Source organism: Calypte anna, chromosome 2 (assembly GCF_003957555.1).
Source record: "Calypte anna isolate BGI_N300 chromosome 2, bCalAnn1_v1.p, whole genome shotgun sequence".
NCBI classification, from domain to species: domain Eukaryota; kingdom Metazoa; phylum Chordata; class Aves; order Apodiformes; family Trochilidae; genus Calypte; species Calypte anna.
In genome coordinates this window covers 71,035,443-71,044,858 of record NC_044245.1, presented here as the reverse complement: position 1 = coordinate 71,044,858, position 9,416 = coordinate 71,035,443, and the positions used below count along the sequence as shown (strand labels likewise).

Below are 9,416 nucleotides of genomic sequence, written 5' to 3'. Positions count from 1 at the left end.
GATAATGGCTGTGGTAACTAAGTGGCTATTCTAGGTGATTTTCTTAAGTAGAGTTCACAAACACATGGAAAGCAGAATCCATATTCTTAACATTTCTTTGGCTTCTGTAGGTATCACACAGAGTCCTTAAAAGCTCCGTTTTGAGCTGAAAAAGGCTTTTGCCAACACAGTGACTGTAGGGAACAGCTTGAAGGCTTCCTTAAGGAGACCAGTATCCATTTCAAGGATACAGCTCTGCTGTAGAGATAGTGCTGCAGCTCTGTAGAAATTAGAGCACAAGCAGCAAGATCGTTACCTGAACTTCTGCTGCTCCAAGTATTTAAATTATACTAAAAGCCTTGAAGTGGTCCAGAAACAGGACACAAAGGTGGCTTAGAGCCAGCACAGACCCATCCTTAAGACATACAGCAAGCAGAAATTGTGAGAGGTGAGTAAGAAGATGGGATGGAAAAAAAGACTGTTTAAGATTGACTATCAGGGGGAAAGAATACATCATAAAGGTCAAACCTAAGACTGTAGAGACGTGAGAGGCAAATGGCAGAAAGCTTCACTTCTTGCAACATTTGCCATGAATCTTAAGGGGACACTATGCAGCTGAATTGAAGTGGACTCTGTTCAAGTAAATAATAAGCTGGCAGGCAATTTCCATCTTGCCATTCAATACTTAGGCTAAAACACCTAAAACCTTATTTAAGGTTAGACTTGGGGAGGGGTGGAGTAGAGGAGGGATATGGAGGGATGTTGAGGGCATGGGAGGGTAGAAGGAAGCTGTACAACATGCGTGTGTGCAGAGAGGCTCTACGAGTCCCACGGCAGAAGCCGAGTTTGCAGTTCTTTCTGCATTCAGGTTAGTCATAACCTCGTCAGCAAGGAGTCCACTGGGAAGGGGGGGCAGAGCAAAGGCAAGCACCTGGAAAATCCTCCTCTGCCGCTACCCATTCACACAGAAACCGCCACATGTGATCACCCCCACGAAGTATCATGTCCATTAATAATTCACTGAAATTCTTGATTCATCAAGTCCAGGAAGTTCCCGGAAAGTGTGGGAAAAGACCAGTCAGGCATTTCTTAGTGTCAAGAGAAGGACTTTAAAAAAGGCTGCGGGGATGAGAAACCACACAGCTCAAGCACACAGATCACACAGGAGGAGCATGCGTCTCTCTCCTTTACTCCCCCCGACTCCCCCCCTCCGATTTTATTCTGCTTTTACTATCACTACCAAACGATTAGAAAGAAGCTGGCTGCCCTCCACCTCAAGCACGAAGCGACTGCTGGGGAGAAGCGGTGCTCTGTAGCATAGCCCTCCCCCTCTGCCCTCCCACCGCATTCACTTGCAAATCCCTGACCGCCCGGAGGAGCCCTCTGCGCGCCCGCTCCGCGCCTCCCCGTCCGCGGTGCGGCAGCTCCGGCGGCGGCGGCGGCTCCGGCATCCGCAACGCCGGGGGTGCGTGTGGGTGCGAGTGGGTGTGGGTGTGTGCGCCTGCCAGGGGAGGCAGGAAGGGAGGGAAGGAGGAGTTTGGATTTTTTTTTTTTTTCCGCCCCCCCCCCTTTTTTTTTTTTTTTTTTTTTTTTTTATTAATCAGGAGCACTGAATGGAAACCAATCAGATAGAGAGCCCCCTCGGCTTGGGTTGCCTGCATGCTGGAGTTAAAAAGTGCTGCTGCCCGAGCGGGAGCCCCAGTGAGAGGCGGGCAGGCTGAGCGGCGGGGAGAAGGGGCAAGGGAGCCGCGCTGCCGCCGCGCCGCCGACCCGGGCGAGGCCGGGCCCCGTCGTCCCTGCGTGCCGGTAAGGAGATGCGGCTTTGCCTCTCTTCAGGAGCAAGTTCTAGCTGTCACCAGCCAGCTCTGCCACCATCCCCCCCCCCCCTCCCCGCTTTTTTTTTTTTTTTTTTTTCTTCCCCCCTCTTTTTGCTGTGCTTATGGGGAATGCTAATTAAAAGGGAAGAGGGTTGTAGGGGGCGGGGAGGTGGGGGGCAAGCACTTATTTTGCAAAGTTGGAAGGTGTCTTGTGGAGGGCTCTGCAACCCACAGCCGCGCCAGGGTACCGTGTCACCCCCACCTCCGGAGCTCCGCGGCTTGCCCGGTGGTTGGGGGGGAGGGGGAGGTGCGGGGACCGCGTTTGCTGTCATTTTAAGTCAGACGAAGGGGATGCGGCGTTTTCCTGGGGTTTGTTATCGCCGGCAAGCCACTTGGGTCGCCAGGAGGTGATTAGAGCGGGAGAAGGGTAGTATGTGTGTTTGGAAGGGGAAAGTAATCATAAAAAAAAGCAAAAACCAAACAAGCAAAACAAACAAACAGAAAAGAAAAAAAACCAAAAAACAAAACAAAACAAAAAAACGGAGAAGCATGATGAATAACTAGAAAATAACAATTAAAAAAAACCAGTCTTGGTTTCTTGACACTGCCTAGTTGCTGTGAACCACATACAGGGCAAAACCCATCAGATCATGAACAAAATCCTTGGGAAAGTGCAGAGCTGAATGTAGAGCACAGTTGAAATGAGGCGCTCCCTCAGCGAAAAGAAGGGGGCAGAAGGGGCAGATCTGGGGACGTTACAGGAATTGACAAATGTGAAATCGTTTATTTGATAAAAGAGCGGGTTTAAGGAGTGATGGAGGTGGTAAGAGGATGGGGGTTTGTATACAGGCATTTTACGGGAGAGAAGTTGAGTAATTGTAGAAAGAAAGTCCTGAATTTTGTGATGTTGTAAATGCTTCTAAGGAGCTGGTAACATACTTTGTATGTCTGAAAGATTGAACCATTTATATATTCACATATATATAAAACCTACCTGCACACACAGGGGAACCAATAAACTGTGTGTATTACTGTATATATGTATTCTTATGCAAAAGGTTGAGTCAAGAGATAAGCAATAGCATTAGAGGTCAGTGGCTGTGAAAGGAACTCTTGTCACTGCTGCAATAAAATCCATATTTTATGGAGAGTTAAATGCAGTACTTTGTAAGTGCAAGTGGATGGTCACCTAAGTAACTCCTGATGACATTCAAGGATCAAGAAGTTTAATGGCCAAAATTACTCCCAGCACGATGGCACAGCTGCTACTTTTATACAAATTGAAAAGATGGGGCACCTTTTTCCTTGTATTTGTGTATGGTGTTGGATTTTAAAGTTCCATTAGTACTTCATGGGAGACTGTTTAGGAAAAAAATACTTTCAGAGGGTAAGGTCAGTCTTTCCTCCAAATTTACTGTTCTTCTAGTGCAGTTGAAATAGTGCAGGTGTTCCTATCTATCCAGGAATGTGTGAGGAAGTTACATACATCCTACATGTGTACTTCATGAGCTATGTGCATGAACATATGCACAAGGAGCACGGGTACTTCCATTCTCTTTTGTCATAGAACCATGTGTAATAGCACTCTGGAAATAATGAAATTCCAAGGGAATAAAATTGCTTGAATGTGCAGACCTCTTTGGTTTTAATCAAAATTGACTTTACTCTCTTATTCAAGATAAAGGTTTATCTCATGTGTTTGGTGGGCTCAAATCTCTATTATGCAGTGAGTTCCGTGCAAAACTGCTTGCATATTACTTAAAGCATTCCATAAAATTGATTAACATCTGTTCCTGAGCAGTATAATGCTATGGGTAATGGTGCATCCCTATTCATTTCTTTTTTTCTAATTCCTGTTTAAAGGCAATAAGTTTGCAAGTCACAGGAGAGTTGGGTAGGGCTTGGAAGCTTGTGATCAAGATCAAGTAGATTCCTTTATCATGGATATATACAGTTTTAAAAGCCTGGCAGCAATGGCACAATTGGATAGCTCCTTTAAGCAGTCCAAAGATGCTAATAAAGACTGCAGGGCTCAATCCCTTTTTCCTCTCCTCTCAGATGTTATCTGACACAGCACCAGTAAATATATAATCTCATATGCTTCTGGCTTTCAGCTGTACCATAATCTTTCTGGATGTATTTCTAGTGGTTTGCAGTTAAATTTTGAGCTGGGGGAAGGAGGGGGGGAGCAGCCAGTCTTCAGAATAATATAATCAAAGGCAGCAATACTTTTTTTTTTTTTTTTTTTAACCAAGGAAAGTGGCATTGGTTCAGTCCTGTTATAGTCCTCTGCAATTATCCTTTGCAGCCATTGAAGGAACTGGGATCCATGGAGGGATTTACTAGTCCCTCTAGGTATTTTAGTTTTCACATCAGCTTACAGTTCTAGCATGTCTCTATAGCAGCACTCAAGATTACATTTATAGACTTGGTGATCATTTTGTAACCAAGTTGTTCAGTTAGAAACAGGCATCTTAACTTCTGACTCTTCCCTTCCTCCCTCCACCCCTCCCTTGCACAGCTTTCCCATGCAAACAGTAACCTGCTGCTCAAGGCAGCCTTCCCTTTCATAAAGTTTGCATTTTGCCATCTGCTGTTTCAATAATATTTAGTTGAGAGACTTCCTTGAAAGCAAAACACACACATTAAAAAAAATATTGTGAGGTTTTTGGTTTTTTTTCTCCATCCTTTCTGCTGAAGATCTCCAAAGTAATGCAAACTTGATAGAAGTTATGAATGTGTCTCTGCTCTCACCATCTGAGATCCTGCCAGAGCACCTTCTCTCCGCCAGCACACCTCTACTCAAGGGCACACTGGGTTCCTCGGGGCAGGATCCTCCTGGGTTAGTTAGTTCACTAACCCCTCAGATCTGCCACATCATTTTTACTTTGAATGAAGATTTCAGCACTCCATTCTGCTGCTTGTTATTCGACTTCTTCAGTATTTTGGGGTTTCAAGGAATCACTATTGGGCTTTCCAGTGGATGCCTGTGTGCTGTGTAGTGTTCAAGCAGATCTAAAGGGAATCAACATTTACCCGTTGTTAAACGAAAGAGTGCTCTTTTTTTCTTCTTTAACTAAACTTTCCAGTACCCTACCCTTTGTTGGCTACTTGTAAACCACGTGTAGTGCAATCTTGTAGCATTATGGCTCAAGATGGGCAGGAAATTGCTTATGGATCTCCTTGGAAATGGTGGCTAATTACTGAAATGAAAGGTAGCTGAAATCTATAAAAACGAGTCAGTAGAATCCGTTTGAAGCAGCAGGCCCCACTGTGATGGTGCCTCATCTTGCATAATGGTCGCAATTCCTCTTGTGGCTCTGCGGCAATTATACCAGAATAAAGCAGAATTGGTTTTCAGTATCGTTTGATTATCGTAAGAGTGCGGGAAATGCCATGGAAGGGCTGTGCCTTGGAAGCTGGGTGTCAGGGAGACTTCTTCATTAACCCTTTGAAGACCAAGTCAGCTGAAGTAGCTGTTCTGACTTCTTCAAGGACTTTGCGTCATTTGAGTTTTGCTTCTTTTTCCTTCTCTTTTTTTACTAAATAATTACTTCGATACACAGTTCTCCAAAAGAGGGATTATAAACTTATTTGTGGTTATCCTGCCTGCCATGTGGAGTAAAATTCAGGACCTTTTCAACATAAAACTTTGAAGTGAGTCGTCCATCCTGCACATGAAGTGAATGACTATGTGCCACTGAACCCTATCTCTTTTGCTGACTCTGTGCAGGATTCACCTTGCAGCATAAACACAGTTCTCAGGTTTAAATGTGTTCTGGATGAGATAAAATCCAGTAGCAGCTGGTCTGCTCATGCTGCTTGCTGCTCGTGGCAGCCCTTTCTGAGAAGTCTGGAGAAACTGGGCTGTGTCAGGAGAGAGGTGTTATGACATCTCACCTTGTTTCATTTGGGATGGAGAGAGACGAGATGTAGAGGGAATGTTTAGTGCGATTAAACCCAGCTGTTATCTGTCTTTATTGCTTAACACAAGGTACAGGGCAGATTATTAATCCCTGCCTGAGTTTTAAAAACACCCTTGAAGAATGCATAATTAATGCAAAACATCAGAAAAAGTCAGCCTCTCTGAGTTATGTTTTGAGTGACACTGCAGTGGAACCAGGTGGAGAAAGCGCTGGATAAAAGCGTTCTTAAAGTTTGACTTTTGAATACTTCACTTCTATTTGGGTTTTTCAGACTGTATATCTCAACATAAGAGTTTCTCTCATCCCTCCCCAATGACTGGCCAGTACCTCTCAGGAGCCCATCCAGTCTCGGGTTCCTCAGCTTCTCCAGGGCACTGCTGTGTGTCCTGATCACCCATCAGTGGCTTCCCCTCCTTATTTCATCCAGCATTATCCCTCCTTGCACACATGGCCATCTGTGACTGGTTGCCATCACCATCCTCCATTTTATTTTCCTGATTGTGCACTTGGCACTGAAGAGCCCAAGCAAATTCTATGAATATTTGTATTTGTTCTTTTATATGTTTATAGGAACATTCCCAGAAGAAACTTGGATAACTGTAGTACAAGACTGTTTAGAGTGTGGGAATTAATGTTACAGGTTGGTATTCCCAGTCCTATGAAGCTGCCTGCTCCTGGAACATTTTCCTCTTTCAAAATTAACCAGAAAAACAGTTTTTCCTGCAGCTGCAGCTCCCTTAGCAGTGGTAAGGAGCACTGCTTATGTGGAAAGGAAACTGCATCTTTCTGGCAAGAGGAGCCTGCAAGCCCTGGCAGGATGGAAAAAAACATGTCTGGCATGGTGTCCTTCATGAGTTATGGTGTTGGACCTCCAAAAAGAAGCTTTAAGCAAAGAAGTGATTGCTTAACTGTGATGGTGCCAGAGCATTTGATAGCAATGTGCTGAAACATCCAAGATTACACTCATGTTGCATTATCTTTCTTCACACCCATCCACAAGACATCCTCTCCATACTCCCCTCTTTGCCAAACACACAGACAGAAGTGCATATACATTTCCATCTGGTGATAGTCAGGAATAAAGCCATTTGTTATGTTTTAAGTAACCTGTTAAGGAATGAGTTTTTCTTCTGGCATTGTGGGCAAATAGTGTATGGATTAATTAGCTCATCTTGTCAGGATATACGTATATATTTATTTATATTCAAAAAGTGCTTAGTTTTAGCCAGAATATAACTATTAGTTTTGATTTGCATCACAGATACCCATCGTAACCTCTCAGCTCTTCCCCAGTGACACACCACAACACACAGAAGAGAGCACTTTATGAATGAGATCGGCCCTGTACTATCTGGGTACCTTAATTCCTCTCAGCTAAACTAATTCCATTATCTTGCTGTAATGTTTATAGATGCCTGTGCAATAATAGGTGGTGTATCTTTCCAGCTTTCCCACTTCTGCATCTAATCGCAGAGCCAGAGCAGGAGGGCCTAGGAGAAGGGTCAGCAGGGATTGAAAATTAGCACAGAAATTAACCACTAGTGGAGTTTCCTCAGGTACTGCAGGTGTGTATATGCTTGGGTGTAAAGCAGAGCTACCTACTCCCCTACCTGCTGCATTCCAGTTGTCAGTTGATAGCATCAATTAGCACAAAGGTTGCTTAATCAACATGGTCATTAGTATGTAGCTCTGTTTTAGTGTGAAGGGTAAAACCAAACTCAAAGGAAATACTTGCCTTGGACAGTAACTCTGTTTTCTGTTCTTGAAGGACATGGGAATCCCAAACTGTCCTACATGTGAGGTGGTGGGTGGTGGGAGAACCACATGTGCCTGTGGGTCCCAGTTGTGGTGCTGACACCATGCAGCATAGGGGCCAATCTCTGAAGGAAGGTTTTCTCTGTAAGTAATCCATGCATCCTCCTCCCTCATCCCCCCTCATCGTCATTTTCCCCCAGTTCCAACACATTAACAAAAATAATTAAAAGCATGGCTGCTTTTAGTTTTGCCCTAAGCATTCAGCTGAAATCTGTTTCCTCGTTGAATTGATTCTCTTTGAGTGCCTGGTTGTTTGTAACTTTAAAGTGTCATTAGTGTGGCAATCATTATTTGACAAAAGTGTCTTCATGGACAAAAAGGAAGCAAAATGGCTTATGGTGTCCTGCCAAAAAATAACACTATTACTGTGAGATGCTCTGTGGACATTTGCGAGCCTCCAAGTAAGGGGCAAGGTACAGCTGATTGACATAGAGCCTTCACTCAAAAGCTGTTCAAGTGTTCCGCAATGTCTAAAAAAATGTCTTCACCACACAGCCCTGCTGAGAGACTGGCCTGTATAATTGGCCTTGTTTTACAGTGAGGGGAAGCGAATCACAGTGGAGGTGAGTGACTTGCCCAAGGTCATGCGAGGAGGCCGTAGCACAGCAGGGATGCTGAACCAGGATCTACATCAAGTACAGCTTTCAGTCAACCCTTCTGCCTCTCTGTTGCTCACTTGAGTTGCTGGAGCTGATCAAAGAATGGATGGGGGGAAAAAAAAAATCAGATTTGGGTTTCTTTTTTCATCCAAAAGAAAGCCAATTATTTTTCTCAAGGACTTCTTGCAGCCGTTTTGACACTCTCTCCCCAAAGGATTTTCTGGATGTTTTTTTCTTGTTTGTTCAGCCGTGTTCTGTGTGGATGGGGAGGGGGAGGCTGGGTAGCTCCAGAGCCTTCTGGGACAAAACTGAGAATCTTATTCCCAGGAGAAAGTAATCTGAGCTGTCCCCAAGCAAGATAGTGATGACCTTTCTCTCTGAACTGGCCGGGCTGGACTGGGCATAGAGTTTCTTTACCATTCCTTGCCTCATCCATTCCCACCTGCTTACAGCTGTGGGAGAGAAGGAGATAAAAAAGTCTTATAAAAAGCTGCCTTTTCTGCATGCTGCTGCTACACATGATTTGGGGCAGGCAGAGGTCACACCACACTCTCTCTTGTTCACATGCATGCCTGTATGAATTAATTTCAAAGCTCCTCATTTTGCAAACATCTAAGGAGTAGTACTCTTAGTGCATAGATAAGAAGATGAGTCAAAGAGAAGTTAGTTGGATAAGGATATGGCATACACATATACCCCTGCTGTTGATATTGATCCCAGCATGTAATAAAAAAATAGAGAGAAGTAGAAAAAGATGCATTAAATTTACAAGTGATATGTCAGTGTTAGATCCCAGTAGTACCAGGGTCTTAGATGCATGGTATCTCATGCCCAGATGCTTTTGGAGCAAAGTGTTCAACCACGTGAAGATTCAAGAGAGCCTATTTCCTTGTTTTTACAGTGCAAAGAGTGCTCTGGCAGATTACAGAGCAGGAATATATAGAGTTAGAATCCCTTTCAAGAAGCAAATTCCTTTTGTGAAATTGGTGCTCAATTTAACTGTCACTGCTGAAAAGGAAAAAGATGCAGAAGCAACTTTAAAGTCCACCAGACACATCTCTTTTAGTAATTCATGCTGTGCCAACCAGTTTTATAAAACTCTGTATTTCATCTACACTCCATTTAAGTCTAAATAGTATGAATGCCCTGCTATGATATTTACCTTCTCACCGCTGATAATTACCAAGTTATTTCTCCTATAAACAAAGCAGACATCTTCCCTCTCCCTCTCTCTGCCTTATCATACCTGGTCTCAGAGCAGTTTACTTTCAAACATACCA

General features: G+C 43.9%; 1 protein-coding gene across 1 annotated transcript in view; it reads left to right on the top strand.

Annotated features, from left to right (window-relative positions):
• The first annotated feature begins 1,745 nt into the window (after positions 1 to 1,745).
• Positions 1,746 to 9,416, top strand: part of LOC103533769 (cadherin-6) — a 101,087-nt gene continuing 93,416 nt past the window's right edge. The window contains exon 1 of the mRNA XM_030444812.1: positions 1,746 to 1,785. The gene's annotated coding sequence lies outside the window, so the exon portion shown is untranslated. The remainder of the gene's footprint in view (positions 1,786 to 9,416) is intronic.